The sequence below is a fragment of the Protopterus annectens genome, chromosome 3.part1, assembly GCF_019279795.1.
Source record: "Protopterus annectens isolate FY-2018-M chromosome 3.part1, PAN1.0, whole genome shotgun sequence".
NCBI lineage: Eukaryota > Metazoa > Chordata > Ceratodontiformes > Protopteridae > Protopterus > Protopterus annectens.
The window spans coordinates 1,563,592,782-1,563,612,780 of NC_056732.1; the positions used below are offsets into that span (position 1 = coordinate 1,563,592,782).

The 19,999-nt window shown below is 42.7% G+C and overlaps 1 protein-coding gene across 1 annotated transcript in view; it reads right to left on the reverse strand.

Annotated features, from left to right (window-relative positions):
* Positions 1-19,999, reverse strand: part of LOC122797804 (SCO-spondin-like) — a 4,708,783-nt gene that overhangs the window by 3,505,953 nt on the left and 1,182,831 nt on the right. The gene's annotated exons all lie outside the window — the stretch shown is intronic.

Genomic DNA, 19,999 nt, shown 5'->3' on the forward strand with positions numbered 1-19,999 from the left:
CATTAAGGCAGTTCCAGGCCAGTCACCTCAGAGCTAAGGGTGTAAGAAACCCAAAGCTGTTATTTGCTGAGATCTTTTAAAATACTGCTGTGTTGTTATAGTTCTACTACATACTGAAAGGAAGATATGTTTTGATTTTTCCCTTATCTGTTTTTATATTCATTTAGCAGTCTATAACTGCTTTAGCTAGGGTCTTTAAGCCTACATTAGTAGTTGGGATTGGGGATTGATATAATGGTTAAGATGTTTACCTCAGAGACAAAAGGTACAGGCTTTAATTCTCATTTCTGAAGGGGAAACTGAATAGACTTAAAATGGCCTACAAGGGCAGCTAGAGTAGTACTTAGCTAAGAACCTATAATTCCAGTACACAGTTGCACTTCATTTTGTTATTTAAATGGCCTAAATGTTGTTATTAAACCATAGTTTTCTTCTTATGTACTGAGTGTATGTTTTGTTAGTTCAGGACTAATGCTTGCATTAAAGCAGTCTGTGGCTAGTCTGCTCACAGTTAAGGGTTTAATAGTTTTCCTTTCCACCTACCCTGTTGAAGTTGTGTTCTTAAACCAAGTATATCAGCTCATCCCTGCCAATATTCAAGTGCAACTTGGATCTCTGGATGAGAAATTAAAAATTTACCAAGGACTGCCCCCCTGTATTAATAATGGACAGAGTCAGCTCCTAGATGCTTTAACCCATGCATGGGTCTCCTCAAATTATGTATGGTAAGATCCCAGTTATTCTCACCAGTGGTAATATATAATTAATGACCATGGGATGGGTAAGGCCAATTTAACAGCAAATAGGATAGGTTAACTTAAGCACCAAAAGGGAAATTGGCTAGGCTTAAAATGGCCTGGTAGGCATCTGTCCTAGTACTTACCTATGAACCTAATAGTACTAATTTATTTCTCATTTAGCAGTTGGATTAATCAGTATGCAAAACATTTACCAATGACTGAATTAAGACTCATTCACAGGTCTGTAGATGTGCATGTCAGATATGCTATGCCTTTTAACTATCCATGCCACATGGACTATACTTTGGGACAAAAGACCATTGAACAGTATGTGTAAGACTGGAGGAGGGACATTTCTTGTCTTTCAGATTACAGCAACAGGAATATTATCAGGGACACTGGAAAATATACATTTTTTCATAGAGTTAAAAATTATGTCTTTGCTTATAATAGGACTAGATTCCAGAGTTTTGTAAACTACCTGAGAGGCAGATATGATTCCTGAATACATACTAGAACACCTAGTAAATAGTTGTTGAATGCTTCTGCAATCATCACAGGATCTACCCGTATGTTACCCTAATATTTTAGGTGATGCATTATTTTATTTGTTCTTGTTGCACAATTAATATATTTATAACATGTTTTCTTATTTTGGGTATTACCTGACAAATTAAGTTTGGATAACATATTTACTTCCTTAAGTTTGGATTTGAAATCTACAAATATTGTTTAATTTTTATTTATTTGTAGTTGTTTGATACTTTTAGTAAAGTTGGAAAAAAAGAAATTATTTACCTACCGTAACGTTCCATGTTTGTTGTCCTTCTTCTCACCTTCCTTCTTGCTGGTTGGGGGGTGGATCCTTGGCTCTGACTTGGCCAATATACAATAGCTTGAGAGCTTTTACTGGTTCGAGGCTACCCCTTATCCCAACATGCCTAGTGGCAACTACCCAGAGCTCGTTTGCAATAGCCCACAATAGACATATGTAGTAAGAAAAACAATTTTTTTACTAAGCTCTTACATCAAGGTAGGAAGGAAAGAAAAAAGTACAAAGTATGGTTAACCAACCTGGTATGTCAGAAGGGAACTCAGCCAGTGTAAGCAATAAAGAACACCTCTCGAACCTCCAGGAAGGGTGAAGGAGGGGGGGGACGCAAGAAGAAAGGCGAGATGAAGGACAACAAACATGGAACGTTATGGCAGGTACATAACTTCTTTATATTATGTTGTCCCATCTCGCCTTCATTCTTGCTGGTTGGGACCGCATCCCAGCACCTGGTTCTTGGGTGGCTCACTGGAACAAACTCTTCAGGACCGTAGAACCAAAGGATGCCCTATTCCAGGAGACCACATCCACTTTGTAATGAGAGACAAAGGTATGAGTATTTGCCCATGTTGCTGCTGCACAGACTGAATCTAAAGGCAATTTAGCTTGGAAGGCAACGGAGGTGGTTAAGGCCCTGGTTGAATGTCCTCTGGGTCTTCCTGGATGCGTCTTTTTATGCAAACCATATGAATAAGTGATTGTGTCTGACAGCTATTTTGATAATGTCACTTTAGAAACTGGATAACCTTGCTTATTGTCAGCAAAGGATATGAACAACTGATCTGATTTTCTGAGGTCTTTGGTCCTGTGTAAATAAAAATGTAATTGTCCATGAACATCCAATTGGTGTAATCCATACTCTGCCCTGTTGCCATAATTGGGGAAGAACACAGGAAGCTCAATGGACTGATTTAAGTTATACTCCGAACAAACCTTTGGCAAGAAAGAAGGCTTGGACCTTAGAGAGACTCTAACTTTGTGAAAAATGAGATACAGCGGGCGAATAGACAAAGCATGTAATTCAGAAACCCGTCTAGCTGAGGTTATAGTAACCAAGAAGAGGGTCTTCCAAGATAGAAACTTCAAGGGGCAAGATGCTGCTGGTTCAAACGGGGGCAGAACCATTGAAGCTAAAACCAAGTTTAGGTCCCGGGGGAGGTTCTCTTACCTGGAGCCGTAAAAGTGTTGTACCTTGTATGCTCTGCACAACTTATGGGAGATAATGTTTGAACCCAAGTCTCCTACATGAAAATTGGAGATGGCAGCCAGTGGGAACCTAAAAGTAGCTGCAGCTGCCACTTTTTCGAAGGTTTCGGCCAGAAAGTCAAGAATCTTGTGAACAGGAGCCATAAAAGGATCAGTGTTATTACTTCTGGCCCAGTAAGAGAACCTCTTCCATTTGCTAGTGTAAATCCTCCCAGTAGTGGTCTTGTGGGAGGACACTAGTATGTGTTGTACAGCAGGGGAAATGTTCGGGAGCCTGGCTAAGACTGGAAGTGGAGTAACCATGCAGTCAGCTTGAGAGTTTGAAGGGATGGGTGAAGCCCGCCTGACTGATGCGTTAGGAGGTCTGGAACTGGGTCCAGTATCCAGGGCTCCAGTTGAAGGTGATGGTGAAGAAACGGAAACCATATCTGATTAGGCAAGTAAGGAGCAATGAGGATGAGTTTGCAACCCAATGATTTTGGTTTCTGAAGTACCTTTGGAATGAGAGGGAAGGGTGGAAAAGCATATAGTAGTCCCGGAGGCCAATCGTGAACAAGTGCATCCCTGAGTGACTGTCCCGGAAAGGGAACTAGGGTGAAGAAGCTACTGCATTTATTGTTTAGGGGAGTGGCAAAAGGATCGCAGCATGGCTGGCCCCATTTGCGGAAAATCAAGTCTGCAACTTCTTGCTTCAGGGACCACTCGTGAGGCATGAGGATAGTCCTGCTGAGCCTGTCCGCTATCACGTTGGAGTTTCCGGGAATGTGCACTGCAATCAGAAAACATTGGGAAGACATTGCCCATTGCCATACTCGAAGTGCCTCCTGACACAAGGGGTAAGATCTGGTTCCGCCCTGCTTGTTGATGTACCATACCACTGACATATTGTCTGTCTGGTCCTTGTAGGTAGAGAGTCTTGAAGTGCTTGCAATGCCAGAAGCATCACTCTCATCTCTAGTACACTGATGTGCAAATGGTACTCGTGAAGTTGCCACGTTCCTTGGACAGTCCATCCCATATAATGCCCCCCCCCACCCTATCTGGGAAGTGTCCATGGTCACTGTGGCTACCGGATGTGGGTCTAGAAAGGGTCTGCCCAGAGTCACCTGGGGGAGGCCAACCACCATAGTAGGTCCTTTTTGCAAGATTCCGTGATCAAGATCATGTGTGACACTGGCAATTCCTGGAAAGACCACTGAGTGAAAAGAAGCCACTGTAGGATTCGCATGTGGAAGTGTGCTAAAGGAACTAGTGTAATAGCTGCAGCCATTGAGCCCAGTACTTGTAAGACTTCTCTTGCCTGAACTCTCGTCTTGTTTATGAAAAAGGAAACTTGTTGACGAATGGCTGACACCCTGTCTAAAGGCAGTTTTGCTATCATGCGTCTTGTATCTAAGTCTGCCCCTATAAAGGTAATAGACTGACAAGGCAACAAGGCAAACCTTTCATAGTTTATTGTTATGCCTAACTGGGAAAACGTTTGGATTGTGTAGTCCCGTGCCTTGATTAGTTGATGCTCAGTGGTAGCAATGAGGAGCCAGTCGTCTAGATATGGAAACACCTGGAATCCTAGATGCCTCAGGTGAGCCGTGACCACTGCCATACACTTGGTGAACACCCTTGGGGCTGTGGTGAAACCAGAGGGCAGGGCCCTGAACTGATAATGACTGGCTCCCAGACGGAAGCGTAGGAATCTCCTGGATTGCCTGCCCATTTTTATATGGTAGTACGCATCCTGGAGATCTATGGAGCATATCCAATTGTCCTGACCCAAGAAGGGAAGAATGGACTTCAGTGTCAACCTCTGGAACTTTGTCTTTTTTACTGATTGGTTTAGCTTGCTGAGATCCAAGATTGGTCTCCAGTACTGTGTCATCTTTGGAACTAAAAAGAACCTTGAGTAAGTTCCGATCAGATTTGGTCTGCGGGGACTTCCTGGATGGCTCTTTTTTCTAGCAATATTTGAACCTCTAGGACTGCATGATCCCAAAGACTGGGTGGAACATCTGGGATAGAACATTTGTCTTTTGAGGGGGACTGAGAAAAGGGAATTTTGTAGCCCCTGGATATTATCGACAGTACCCATGTTTCTCTCGTGATAGATTGCCAGGCTGCTGGGTACAGTGATAGTCTGCCCCTGACTGCCTCCAGAGGTGGACAGCCGGGCCTCCATTCAATAGTGCTGGAAGGGCCTAGCAGAGAAAGTATTTCTGTCACCCTGCTGTTGTGGACCCCCTCTGCTGTAAGGGCAGCGTCTTCCATTGTTGTTTCCCCCTCTGCCCTGGGGTAAAAATCACCACGTGTGTCAGGCGAAGATCCCTGGGATTTTCGGAACCACATTTTCTCACTCTTCTGACCCTTAGGATAGGGTCTAGATGGAGCAGAAAAACGGACCCCTACGGCAGAGAAAGTCTTGCCATCCTGTTCACACCTGGTGAGAGTCTCTTTTACCTGAGGCCCAAACAAGGACGAGCCATCAAAGGGGGTGTTGGTAAATGAAGACTTAAAGGGTTCCGCAAATTGACAAAGGTGCATCCTGGAGTGTCTGTGTAAAGCTAATCCGGTACCTGCTGTCCTACTAGCTCCATCTGCCACATAAGAAATGAGCCTCATGGAGGAGTTTACCATGGAGGTCAAGGTCACAAGCTGGGAAGCTGCACTGTTCGCAACTCCCTCAGCTGTAGGATCTTGCAGGATATCTCCTAGCTCCTTCAGAAGATCCCTCTGAAGTCATGTGAAATGTGACAAGTAATTCAGCGATCTGAGAGTAAAAGTCACTGAAGAAAACATATACTTCCCATACCTGTCCGCCGTATGAGATTCTTTGTTTGGCAGATGAACAGATGAAGAAGTTTCTGCAAATTCATTCTTGATGGCTGCTGCCACCACCATGGCATCAACAGGGACTCCCTTAGAGAGGAAAGACTTATTTTCTGGAGCTGTAATAAATTTGTTAGGTCTCCTCAGAATAGGTTCCATGATCTCTGGAGCGCTTCATGCCTTTCGACTCACTACAGACAAAAGCGGGTCAAAAGACGGAGACACCCAAGAGGTGGAGGGTCAGGAACCAAATGCGTCCATGTATAAGGACACATCCTCAGAAGGGGCTAGGGACTTCCAGCCACCCCTCTGTCTGAAGATTTCCAAGATGTCTGAAAAGGAGACATCCTCAGAAGGGGACCATGGGGACCCTTCTGACTCATCCAAGTCCGTATCTGAAGTGATAGACTCAGGGGAGTCTAGATGCTTCCTCTTACATTTCTTCTTCCAAGGGACCTCCTCCGATTGTTTGGGGGAGGTTTCGGAAGAAGTGGGGGTCACCTAGTGGGGCATCCTGGGGCACAGGTTCCCTATGCTTGGCAGGTGGAGGGACAAAGGCCGGCACAGGCACCGAGGGAGAAGTTGCCAATGCGGCCAAGGGTGGAGCAGTCTCAGGAGACAGCACGCTCCTCATCACCTCGAAGGTGCCACGGTCTCGAGTTGAAGGAGCCTCCGGCTCTGAAGATCCCAAAGATCTCCTTCGATCCGGGAGCGAAGGCTCCAAGGCCGATGTAGGAGCCGAGCTCACCTGCGCCAAAGCTCCAAGAGGAAGAGCGGGGTCAGACAAGGGTCCGATGCCCCTTCCCCCCCTCAGAGCCGGCGAGAGAGCTTTGCCACCCAGACCCCTCGATGGACTGAGACATCGAGGAGATTGGAGCAGTAGTCGGAACCGATAAGGGAGAAGAAATTGGAGCCGACAGTTCCACCACCATGAACTCCATGCACTCCAGCTCCGAGCCCAAGAGAGTCAGAGGAGGAATTGATGGAGAATCTAGGAGGGCAGAAGGAGCCAAATCCTTATGGGCTGGACTCGAGAGTAATTTAGCAAGTGCCTGTGACTTGAGGAGCCTGTTGACCACTCTCTCCATGTTGATATCAGAAAGTCTGGAGGACCGAGAGGAGTGTGAAGAGGACCGGTGACTGCCTGCTCCTAGTTGTAGCAGAGGAGATTGTGGAGCGGAGCATACAAGCTCCAAAGAGGGAGACCTTGATCTCTTATGAGTCCGGACCAGCTCCAAGGACACAGATGGAGCTGCCAGAGACTTAGCTTTGTCAGAGCCAATGCTGGGGGCTGAAAGAGCTGAAGGCTTCTCAGTCATTTTTATCTGTTCCGAGCTCGGAAACAATGGCTTGGAGTGTTTCTCGGACACTCTGGTTGGCTGAGGACCCTGAGACGAGGCATCTTGTGGGTTCTTCAGGAGGCCACGTAAAATAAGCTTATTTTTTCTTTCCTGCAGGACTCTGGAATTGAAAGCATGACAGATCGAGCAAGAGTTCTGCAGGTGAACAGCTCCTAAACAATAAACACAACTCATGTGCCTGTCCGTAAGGGACATTTTCTGGCAACATGAGTCGCATTTTTTAAACCCAGAGAATTTAGACTCTTTAGACAGAACTAGCACTAGTCAGGGAAAAAGTTTCCACAGAGAAAACAGAAAACTATCACTCACAGCCTACAACAAGCAGAAGCAAGCAGGCTGATAACCACAAAGGAAAAAAAACTTAAAATTATCTTTTTTTTTTTTAAAGGAAGAAGAAGTAAGGAAGGGGGAGAGCCTCTAACTTAAACGACAATCCCAGAGAAGGGGTGAAGAAAGGGAAGAGCCCTCTAACTTAAAACGGGTTCTAAGGGGAAAGCAGGCCTGAAAGAAAAAATGACGGCCAAAAACACCACAAAATGCAGAGAAAGGGGTTGTTAGACTAACAAAGAAAGATACACACTCTAACAAGTCAATATAAGCAGTAAATTTACCAAAAAATTGCCAAGTAACTAGAAAAACATAAAGTACTTAGTCTGAGCCAGTATGGAACAATCTCAATGCTGCAAGCGGCAAACGAGATCTGGGTACCTGCCGCTAGGCATGCAGGGATAAGGGGTAGCCTTGAGCCAGTAAAAGCTCTCGAGCTATTGTATATCTGCCGAGTTGGAGCCAAGGATCGACTCCAAACCCAACCAGCAAGAACGAAGGCGAGATGGGACAACATAACATCACATTTTTTTTCTCTTTTTGCATAGCTTGATAAAAGTATTATTCCACCAAAATGGAACACTTTTCTTAATATTTTATCTAGTGATGATTTTAAAACACTTTCAAATGTGTGGTAAACTGAACCCCCAAGCAAATGTTCTGTCTTATACCCAATAAAATGAATCTAATAAATTAGCAATGTCATCATAGCCAATTAATTTATTACCATAAGATACCAATTCCAAGTTTACTGAATAACTATTTGGGTTACCCAAAAGTGGCCAACTACCAGCTTACTGAATCACTCTGTCATAGTTTATTAAACATCTAATATGCTTTTATCCATAGTTGGTTCCTTAATCAAGGGATTTGTGTAAAATAGTGATGTATAATTTTTCTCAGTCATCTTTTTGAGTAATTCAAATCTTAGATGAGCATTGTTTGGTTGTCATTTAAATAGTTCCCAAGGTTTAAAATACAGTAAAGATGAATTTGTGAGTCTGTGGATTGCTTCCTACAGGTTAATATGGTCCTTGTCTACTACTCATACTGTAGTGCTATAAAATCTATAACAATATCATATGCAAATAAAGTTAATTTCTCTTAACTATCATACCATTTATATCCTTGAATTTGTGAGCCCATTATCGTCTTTGCCAATGCTTCCTAAATACAAAGCAGATAAAGAGGGAAGGGGCATCCCTTTCTTGTTCCTCTGTTCAAAAACAACATGCTGAAGAGAAGCCCTTCCACCTTAATTCTTGCCACTGACCCTTCATATATTCTCCTAATTAATCTTATTATTCAGTCAGGGAATGTTATCATTACCCTACTCATACAATCCCACCTGACTGTATTGAGTGTTTCATAACCAGGAAAAGCCGAAAGACAAACAACAACATCTGCAACACCCACTAACTATATAGGCATTAAATGACATTCTGTATCCCTCTGATTCATAATTGCTCTGTTAATATTTTCAAATGTTTGCTGCCCCACCATAAAACCACGAGTCACATCTGTCAATTTTGGCAATACCTTTGCCACTGTCTTAGCTAGTATAGACATAAACAGTTTATAGTCATGTTTTCAGACTGAAATAGGTCTGTATAAAGCTGGGTCAGAAGGGCCTTTACCCTCTGTGGGCAATATAGCAACCACAACCTTCTTCCAAGATGTTTGTATCACCCCATTTAAAATACTATTAAACAAAACCTTTAGGATTTTTATTGCATTATTGCATCCCTCCCAACTTCAAAACTTCCATAGGAAGTGTTTGTATATAATGTGTGTGTTTGTACCACACTGAATGTATTATACCAGTGAAATTGTATTAGTGTGAATGTGTACCTTTATTCAATATAATTGTATATAATGTAAACCCGTTCGATATGCTACTGTGTACCATTTTTAATACTACATTGTCAAAGATGACAGTAATGTTTAATTTACTTATGTTAATTTACATTGTATCTTGTATTACAGTGTATCAAAGGAGCTTTTCTCCCTGGACCTATGCTGAAAGAATATTCTATACCCATAGGAATTCTGCGGGCAAAACTAATCAGTATTTTTAATGTTTAAATGTGGAAATAATGTTCCAAATTGTGGAAATATTTTTGGTAACAATTTAAAATATACACAAATATTTTTTAGTTTAATATTCACTGTTTTTATAACATTTTTAACACATCACATAAGTATGAAGCAAGTTGTATGATTAAATAACCCAGTAATTATAGAGTTTAACATCTGTGTAAATATTTTGATGAATGGAGTTACTTGCAACAAAGTATCACTTGCTGTTCCGTTGCAATGCCTATAGAGGCACTCTACCTTTACCTTTATTCAAGGCTTATGTTTGCAATGGATTATACTACTTTAAGGTAACCTTAGTTACAACTAATTACTAAATGCACTTTATTTCAATTGGTTCTATACATATATTTTAAGAAATGTCATTTCCTGTTCTGCTGTTTGTCTGAGGAAGGCTAAATATTTGATTTAGCCGAAAGCGCTAACATTAATTTGGAGTCATTAAACGTCTGTTTATTTTACGAAGTAGTCTCTCATAGTGTTCTTGTTCGTTGTTACGCTCTTTTGGTTCAACAGTTTTTTCGTTTGTTTTTTTTCGTTTGTGGTTTAATATTCTATACCCAGTCCAGCTTCCCAGGTCAACAGTAAATACTAAATGCAAATAATGCCATCTGTTCTTAGAGACTTAATTGTTGATAGATTATAGATTATATATATATATATATATATATATATATATATATATATATACCAGAAGATATACACATACACTCACACATACACACACACACACACACACACACACACACACACACACATATATATATATATATATATATATATATATATATATATATATATATATATATAACTATTTTATCTCATGTTTCCCTATCATACCTGTTAATTACTGTGTCTCATTTTCACAATTAAGTCTTCCACAAACATTTCTATTTATACCTTTTCTTAGTTTCAACATTTTGTTATTTTGTTGCTTTATTGTTAAATCTCCAAAATATCTTTAATACCTCTATAAGATCTCTGGTTATTTTTGTTCTCACAGGCTCCCTAAGTCTGGTAAAAACCCTTTCTACTTTCTTTTGACTGTCATTATGCTAATAGTATTTTGCTTTAGAGTTCTTATCAGAAATAGTTGATTAACAACAACCCTTCTAAACCCATCCACATTATCTAAATACTCCCTTATTTTCTCATTAGTACTCTGCATTTGCTATTGTTCTTGTTCTGTGATATTCCTATTACTCTGCAACGCTTTAACCTTTGCTAGCCTTTCTAAATAATTCCTATTACTTCCTTTCCACATCTGTTTCTCTTTTATTTCTACCCTGATTTTAAATTCCATTTTTATTTTATCCTACTCAATAGCTAACCCTTTTGAAGAAGTTTCTGTCTTCTCCAATAACTCCTGAATCATTTCCACTAGCCATTCTTTAAATTCATCGTTTTTTAACCAGTAAGAAGGAAACAGCCAGTGTCGCATTTTCAATTCCTTACCTTGCATCTTTATCTTAGTTAGTGTGTGTGTGTGTGTGTGTGTGTGTGTGTGTGTGTGTGTGTGTGTGTGATATGAAATACTGATTAGATATGTGCCAAAAATGAACTAAATTGTGCACTGTCATATTATATGAATTAAGTATTAAGGCTACCAAGGAGGCAACTACTTGCATAACTTATTCACTTTCTATAGTTTGAAGCTGTATTTATTTTTCACTGAGCTGCTTGCCAATGTACTTTTAAGTGATAATGTCATGCATCTCCTTCATTTCTCTTAGCAAAGAGTACTCAGAGCTCTCATGATTAATTCCTTGCACACACAGACAGCTCATCTCCAAATAAAAGAAGTTGGTAAAGAGAAAAAAGCTAGTAACTTTGCAGATGGATTAAATAATCTTTGTAAATTTCAGTCAGAACATACTTTTCAGACTTCTCATGATTAATTAGTTGCATCTGTAGATATCTCTTCTTCCAATTAGAACATTTACTAATGGATAAAAGTAGGTAATAACTTCCATGTCTTTCAACATTTTGTCTTATTTTTAAATACTACTTCCTTAAAAACCCTCTCTATAGCTTAAAACAAAGACAGTAATCCAGACAAGTACCCCTTTAAAACTCCTGCAAAACACATGCTCAATATACTTTTTACACTTTGCCCCCACCTCAGCAGCCCAAGATCATAATATAATTTTAACTTTAAACTGTTTCTGCCCATCATTTTTGTCTTGTCTTGTTACAATATAAAGTTTGTGTACTTTGCAACAAAAAAGTGTTGGTTAGCTTTAATATCTTTAATATATACAGCAAGTGCTGGCTAGCTTTAATATCTTTGATATATACAGCAATCAGTGATAATACTCCCCACCTCATATTTAAAATACCCCTGATTTCCCATAATACAAAACTGCATTACAATATAACATATAGATTATATAACGAAATTGTTATTTAAATATACTTTACTTACAGTTGCTTCATTCTCTTCAGTAGCCCTCTAAATATTAATGACATAAAGCGGGATATATGCTTTACAATTCACACACCAGTTTAACACAGTCAACAAAAATAGAAGTTATGTCCTTACCATAACGTTCCATGTGGAGTGTTCATCTCGCCTTTGTTCTTACACATGGGTTCGGAGCCGATCCTCGGCTCCGTGTCGGCCGCCTGCAAGCTCTGCATCGAGATGAAGCTCGAGATCACCTAATACCCACAATCCCCCTCTGCCTTTACCTCAGATCTAGTTTGCAAGCAAACCAGCAGCCAGAGAGAGCACACTCATACAAAAATTTACACAATCAAGAATCATCTATATACACATATATATATATATATATATATATATATATATACACACATGTGCATCATACAAATACAACCACTGCAAATGCAGAAGGAGAATACTCCAGACCAGGCACCAAATTGAACGCGTTCTTCCTGAGGGGGAGGTGGGAATGTAAGAACAAAGGCGAGATGAACACTCCACATGGAACGTTATGGTAAGGACATAACTTCTATATGTGAGAGTGTTCAATCTCGCCGTTTGTTCTTACACATGGGTAGCGTCCCTAGCTCCATGTTCCTGAGGAACTCACGGGAGAACGTTCTTGAGCACAGTGGAACCAAAGGTTGCCCTATCCCTAGAAACCCTGTCCACTTTGTAATGAGAGATGAATGTATGCGGTTTAGCCCAAGTAGCAGCTGCACAAATCGTGTCTAATGGTAGGCGAGCTGCATGAGCCAAGGATGTAGACACTGATCTTGTAGAATGTCCTTTAGGTTTGACAGATAAGGTTTGATTAGAAGACTCATAAACGTATATGATACAATCGGTTAGCCATTTGGAAAGAGTTTGTTTAGTAACCGCTACACCTTTCCTGCTGTCAGCAAAAGCTACAAATAGTTGATCAGATTTCCTGTGATCCTTTGTTCTATCCAAATAAAACCTGAGTTGTCTATGGACATCCAATTTGTGCAACATATACTCTAACTTATTAGTGTGATTTTTGAAAAAGGTGGGTAATTCAATGGACTGATTAATGTTATTGGTAGAGCAAACTTTGGGAAGAAAGGATGGATTAGTGCGAAGAGATACTCTGTCAGAGTGGAAAATCAAATAAGGGTGTTTAATAGAAAGAGCCTGAAGCTCAGACACTCGCCTAGCGGATGTAATGGCTACCAAGAAGAGAGTCTTCCACGATAAAAACTTCAATGGGCAAACGGAGGCTGGCTCAAAAGGGGCAACATCAATTTAGAAAGTAAGAGGTTCAGATTCCAAGGTGATGTAGGAGTTCTAACTGGTGGTCTAATATGAAAAGATCCTTTTAAAAAGGCCTTACAAAGTCTGTGAGCCATAACAGGTGCCCCACATTCTTCCACATGAAAGTTGGAAATGGCAGCCAATTGCACTCTTAAAGTGGCAGGAGAAGCTCCTTCATGGAACAATTCTGTCAAAAACTCCAAGATCTTGTTTAACGGAGCTATTACAGGGTCCAAATGATGTGAATTCGCCCAGAAAGCGAAACGCTTCCATTTACTGGAGTAGGTCTTTGTAGTGGAAGCTTTATGAGAAGCCACTAATATATTCTGAACTGCCGGTGTAAGAGAGTCAGACCTGGCTAGAAAGGCGCGAGCAGCCAAGCTGCTAGATGGAGTGATTCGAGAGATGGGTGAGGAACTCCTGACGAGTGAGTCAGTAGATCTGGCTCTGGGTCCAGAATCCAAGGTCCCCGAATGCGGTGTTGCAATAGAAAGGGGAACCAAATTTGACGAGGCCAGAATGGGGCAATGAGGATTATCGTCCTTTGAAGGTTGTTGGCTTTCTGCAGAAACTTTGCAATCAGGGGAAAGGGAGGAAAAGCGTACAGGAGACCCGGGGCCAATCGTGCACCAGCGTCCCTGGGGACTTCCCTGGAGGTAATAGGGCAAAGTAGCTCCTCCATTTGGCGTTCATTGGAGACGCAAAAAGATCGCAGGAAGGCTGGCCCCACTTGCGAAAAATCGTCTTCGCAATCGACTGTTTGAGGGACCACTCGTGAGGCAACAGGATTGCTCTGCTCAGCCTGTTGGCTATGACGTTGGATGACCCCGGGATGTGCGTTGCGATCAGAAAGCGACCCGTGGACTCCGCCCATTGCCAAATTCTCATGGCCTCTCTGCATAGCTGATAAGACCTGGTTCCCCCTTGCTTGTTTATGTACCAGACTACAGACATGTTGTCTGTCTGAACTGCAATAGTCCCTAGAGGAAGAAGGGGAGCAAAGTGTTGCAACGCTAGAAACACTGCCCTCAACTCTAGAACATTGATGTGCAGATTGTACTCCAAATTGGTCCATTCGCCTTGGACTGTCTGTCCCTGAAAAATGCCCCCCCACCCTATCAGGGAAGTGTCCGTGGTTATTGACGCTATCGGCGTGGGTAGCACAAATGGTCTTCCGCTGGAAAGGTTGCAAGTCTGAAGCCACCAGGTTAGGTGTGATTTGCATGTTTTTGTAATCAGAATTTCGTGTGTCAGAGGTAGCTGTTGGAACGACCATTGTGCAAACAGTCGCCATTGTAGAACTCTCATGTGCAGTCTTCCCAATGGTATCGCAATGAGAGAAGCTGCCATGAGACCCAAGACCTTCAGAACCAGCTTTGCTGGGGATTTTTTGGATGACAGGAGGAGAGAAATGTGGGTTTGTAGTGAGACTATCCTTTCTGGAGGGAGTCTTAGTGTTAAATGATGCGTATCTAATTCCGCTCCTATGAATAAGATATGCTGTGATGGCTGTAGTAAGGATTTTTCGAAATTTACGGAAATTCCGAGGTGAACACAAAGTTGTAGAGTGTAATCCCTGGCCTGTATCAGTTGGCCGGGTGGTGGCAGAAAGGAGCCAGTCGTCCAGATACGGAAACACCTGGAATCCTAGGCGTCTCAGATGAGACGCTACCACTGCCATGCATTTGGTGAAAACCCTGGGGCTGAGGTTAGACCAAAGGGCAGGGCTCGAAACTGATAGTGACTGGCTCCCAGCCGGAAGCGCAAGTGATCCCTGGACGCCCTGGCCATTTTGATGTGGTAGTATCGTGCTTCAGATCTATTGAGCACATCCAGTCGTCCTTCTGTAAGAATGGAAGGATCGATTGAAGCGTGACCATTCGGAACTTTTCTTTCTTGACAAAGGTGTTGAGGTTGCTTAGGTCCAGAATCGGCCTCCAATCCCTGTCTTCTTTGGAACTAAAAAGAACCTTGAGTAAGTTCCGAATCCTATTTGGTCCGCTGGGACTGGTTGGATGACTCTTTTTCTAGCAGCTTTGAAATTTCTATAGCTGCTGGGTCTCGCAGATGGGGCGGCACATCTGGGAGTCTTTTCTTTGGAATGGGAGTGGATAGAAAGGGTATTTTGTAACCTCTGGTAACCACGCTTTTTACCCAGTTGTCTGTAGTAAGATTCTGCCAGGCCTGAGGGTATAAAGCTAAGCGACCCTCGACTGCCTCCAGAGCAGGACAGTCGGGCCTCCTCTCAGGAGTGCTGGAAGGGTTTTCCAGGGGGTGTATCCCTGTCACCTTGGTTTTGCGGACCCCCTCTGCCGCCAGGGCGGCGTCTTCCACCTCTGCCCCCTCCTCTGCCTCTAGAGGGGGCATCACCCTGTGTGCCTGGGAAAGATCCTTGGGGTTTTCGAAACCACATTTTTCCACCGCGTTGCCCTTTGGGGTACGGTCTGGATGGGGTGGAAAAACGGACTCCGACAGCAGACAGAGTCTTTCCCTCTTGTTCACACCGGGTAAGGGTCTCCTTTACTTTGGGGCCAAAGAGAGTGGCACCATCAAATGGGGCGTTAGTAAAGGAAGACTTGAAGGCTTCCGCAAATAAACATAAGCGCATCCAGGATTGTCTGCGGAGAGCAATCGCTGAAGCTGCTGCCCTACTCGATCCCTCGGCTGCGTATGATATTAGCCTCATGGATGAGTTCACAATGGATGTAAGGGTATTGAGATGTGCTGTAACTTTCTCTGAAACAGCAGCATCTGTAGTACCCTGGAGGGTATCTCCCAGCTCTTTGATTAGATCCCTCTGTAAACGTGTAAAATGGGTCAAATAGTTCAGGGATCGCATAGAAAAAGCCGCTGAACTAAAAATGCGCTTCCCGTATCTGTCCATAGTCCTGGAATCTCTGTTAGGCGGATGGACAGATGAGGAAGATTCCGACATCTCCTTTTTCGTGGCCGCTGCCACCACCATGGCGTCCACTGGAACTCCCTTTGTGAGGTAAGCCTTGTCCTGGGGTGCAGTGATGTACTTATTAGGCTTCCTAGGGACTGGTTCCACCATGTCAGGTGTCTCCCACGCCCTTCGAGCAATCAGCTCCATTAACTCATCGAAGGGCGGAGTGACCCAGGAGGAGGAAGGGCGAGCACCAAATGCCTTCAGCAAGACTGACTCATCCTCAGAAGGGGGAAGGGACTGCCAATCACCTCTCTGCTTTAGGATCTCCAAGATGTCAGAAAAGGAGACATCTTCTGAAGGTGACTTTGGGGACCCTTCTGACTCATCCAAGTCAGTATCGGATGTCAAAGATTCTTGTGGAGAATCTAAGTGTCTCCTCTTACACAATCTTTTCCTAGGGACTTCTTGGGGGGGGGGGCATCCGAAGAAGCCTCCGAGGAAGAGGGGCACCCTCCAGGGGTGGCTGAGACACCGGTGCTCGGCAGCTTGGATGTGGCCGTTGGTGCAGAGGAAGATAACGGTCCTTTATGGGGAGGAGAGGCTGCTTCTACTGATGTGGTTGTCTGGGTAGGCAACACCTTCCTCATGAGATCGAAGGCCCCCGGGTCCCGAGTCGAGGTATCTCCCGGTTCTGAAGAAATGGGAAGAATCCCCGAAACAGGCACCGAAGGCATCGACCCCGAGGACGGAGCCGAATCGATCCGAGCCGAGGCCCCGAGAGGAAGAGTCGGAACCGAAACATCAGTTCGACTCTCGGCCCCAGAACCAAGGATGGATCTTCGGCTCCGAGACTCCGGTACCGGATCCGACGGAGTCGAGGTGAATGGAGCCGACCAAGAAAAGGACGGTTCTGGCACCGAGGGCTCCACAATCAGTAGATCAACCTCTTCCGGCTCCAAGGACTGGGCAGGTCTCAGAGGAGGAAGGGATGGAGATAATGGAAGGCCTTCAAGTTTCGACACCAATTGGGTGGAAACCGAGATAAGTTTGGATAGGGCCGTATGCTCCAATAATTTCTGCACCACCCGGTCCACATCGGTGTCGGAGAGGGGCTTGGAAGAACGGGTCGAAGGAATCGAAGACGGAGCCGACCTCAACAGTGTCGGGGGAGGGAGCTCCATCACCGGTTCCAAGACTCGAGGCTCGGAAACTGACAACAGTTGAACACTCGGCCCCGAAGTCTGTGGAACCGGTGATCTAACTTTAGCTGAAGAGCTCGGAGCCAATGACTTGGGCTCCAACGTCTTCGATTCCTTCGAGGATTTGGATGCCTGGTCAGAAGCATCCAGAGCCTCTTGAAAGGAAGGTTTTAACAAACCTCTATCCATTAGTTTCCTGCGCCTATCTGTCATGACCCTCCCACTGAAAGAATGACAAATAGAGCAGTTTTCTTGCAGATGGAGAGGGCCAAGACAGTAGACGCAGGAACTATGATTGTCAGTTACTGACATCTTCTGCCCACATTGGCAACGCTTAAACCCCGATTTAGCCTTTTCAGACATGTCACTAATGAAAAAGGGAAAAGTCAAATCCAGTAAAGTAGTCAAGTCCGGTGAAATTGTCAAATCCAGTAATGTAGTCAATCCGGTTGTCAAATCCAAGTAAGGGGTGGTAGGCCCCGAAGAGAACTCTAAATAAGTTTTAACAAACTTAACGGAACCGAGTATCCCTCAACCTTACCACACACACATAATATATCACTAAACAACTTTATATAATAAAAGTACCAAGAAAAATACAAGAATAAATTCTTAATCTTATCTTAGGTGCTCGAGCTCGACCCAGTGATGCGAACGCTGCAGCGGCAAACTAGATCTGAGGTAAAGGCAGAGGGGGATTGTGGGTATTAGGTGATCTCGAGCTTCTTCTCGATGCAGAGCTTGCAGGCGGCCGACACGGAGCCGAGGATTGGCTCCGAACCCATGTGTAAGAACAAACGGCGAGATTGAACACTCTCACATCTTGAATTTTTCTCTGCCATTTCTTCTTTCAAAGAAGCATTTCAAATAAAATTTCTATATCCAAGTGGAACTGATGCTTTATAGTCTCCCTTTGATTCATTAATTTCATGGTGTTGCTACTCTTCTTTCGAATCAACTCCATCTCCAGCACCAGTCTCTGGTTCATGGTCAAGGTACTCCTTCTTCTTCAAGTCAGCTCCTATGCTTTTTTCCTGTTTGGCATGCATTATAACAGATGTCACTGGCAAAGTCTCTCTATGTGCTCTGTTATTGTCAGAATTATAAGAAGTAGAGCTGGTTCACACTTTGCAAGACAGCTGTTTTTATTTCTACCTTGGCCTGTTCTGCATAAAAAAGCCTCTTTGGTCATCTAGGAAAAAATTTTTGAAGATTGGTGGATACAGCAGCTTGAATCTCTCAACATTCCTTAACCGCTGGGATAAGCTTTTTTTTTTCTTTTCTGCCTGGTACGCTGCAAATAATCATTTTCCATAAATGCTCTGTTGTCCCCAGTTTCTAATAATTTTCCCTTCTGCACCATTGTTATTAGGGCCAACTCTTTCAGCTGGTATGATTGCGTATTATAGGTCTTGGCTACTTTCTCATGGCCATATTTAGAGCACTTACACAATGTGCCCTATGAGTAAACAAATTCTGCAGTGGAATACCAGTCTAGTTGCTTATTTGAATTTCCATAAAAGTACTGCAGTCTGTTACTTCCAATTGTTTCACATGTCCATAACAAAATCTTCAGTCACCTCTATGTGGTCTATTTTCTAAATATACTATTTTTTGAAACAGCTCTTCTTGAGAAGCCTCATACTTAGCCTATTCTTCATTTCAACCTCTGATTTTTGCAGTTTTATCAGATCGCCTGAATAGCTAGTTAAAGCATATTCAGTTTTTCCTGCCTTTTACTATTTGAAATGATATATTCCTTCAGTGTTTCATTTATTTTAAATACTTATGAGTGCAATTGATTTCTTTTTCCTCTAAATTACTGGTAGCCGCTTCTTGTACCAAAGCTGAGACTTAAACAAATGTTTGCGGATCAGCTGCAAGATTCTTCCCAGCCAGAGTTTTTTCTTTTCTTTTTTTGTCTAGCTGATTGTTTCTCTCTTCTTTGCTGGCAAACAGGCAATGTAATTACTGTCCAGTAAATTAATTTGGCAAACAGGCAATGTAATTACTGCCCAGTAAATTAATTCTATCTAGGCTGATAGAGTTTACTTTTTTTTTTTTTACACTTTGTAGCTTTGTGCAAACTGATGGTCAGTGAGCAGCCATCTTGTAAGTCTCCTATGTTATTCTTAACACAGAGATGATACAGGGTAAGAACCCCCCCCCCCCCGTTACCCCCATTAGACTCTGAACTGTGAAATTCATTATTCTGGATTTGGAACTCATGCATTTCTCTAAGCTACCTGATACTACCACCCACCTAACACATATTGCACCTACTTTATCAACTTTTCTGCTAAATGACCTGCTAGCTTACATGACCATGTAATTAATCAGGACCACTGATTTACACTAATTTAAAGCCAAAATTTCACTTTCATTAACTTGACCTTTAAAGATTATAGATACTATACTAACAGTTATAACTTCTGGTATTTGGTTATATTCCCTTTAGTCTTTAGTATCCCTAAATAAGGAAACAAACAGGCAAACTGTACAAACCATGCTAGAAAGCTAAGCTGCATCACTTCATACAGCAATGATAAGCAATGCAGAAGCTCTGTAGAATCACTGATCTGACTATGAATGCCTAATTCTATCACACCATTTTTCTAATTATTACTCACGCAGTTTATCTTCAAAATATATATTTTTTTTAGAAGAACTCAAAATCTTTTGCCCTACTTAAGAACCACGCTTGCTTTGTAGCTAGCCATTATGACCTGTACCAGGACATATTTTTATGTTCCTCTTTCAAAGTGGTGTATCTAGGATGGGGAGAGGGGGGTAGTGACACTGGGCAGAA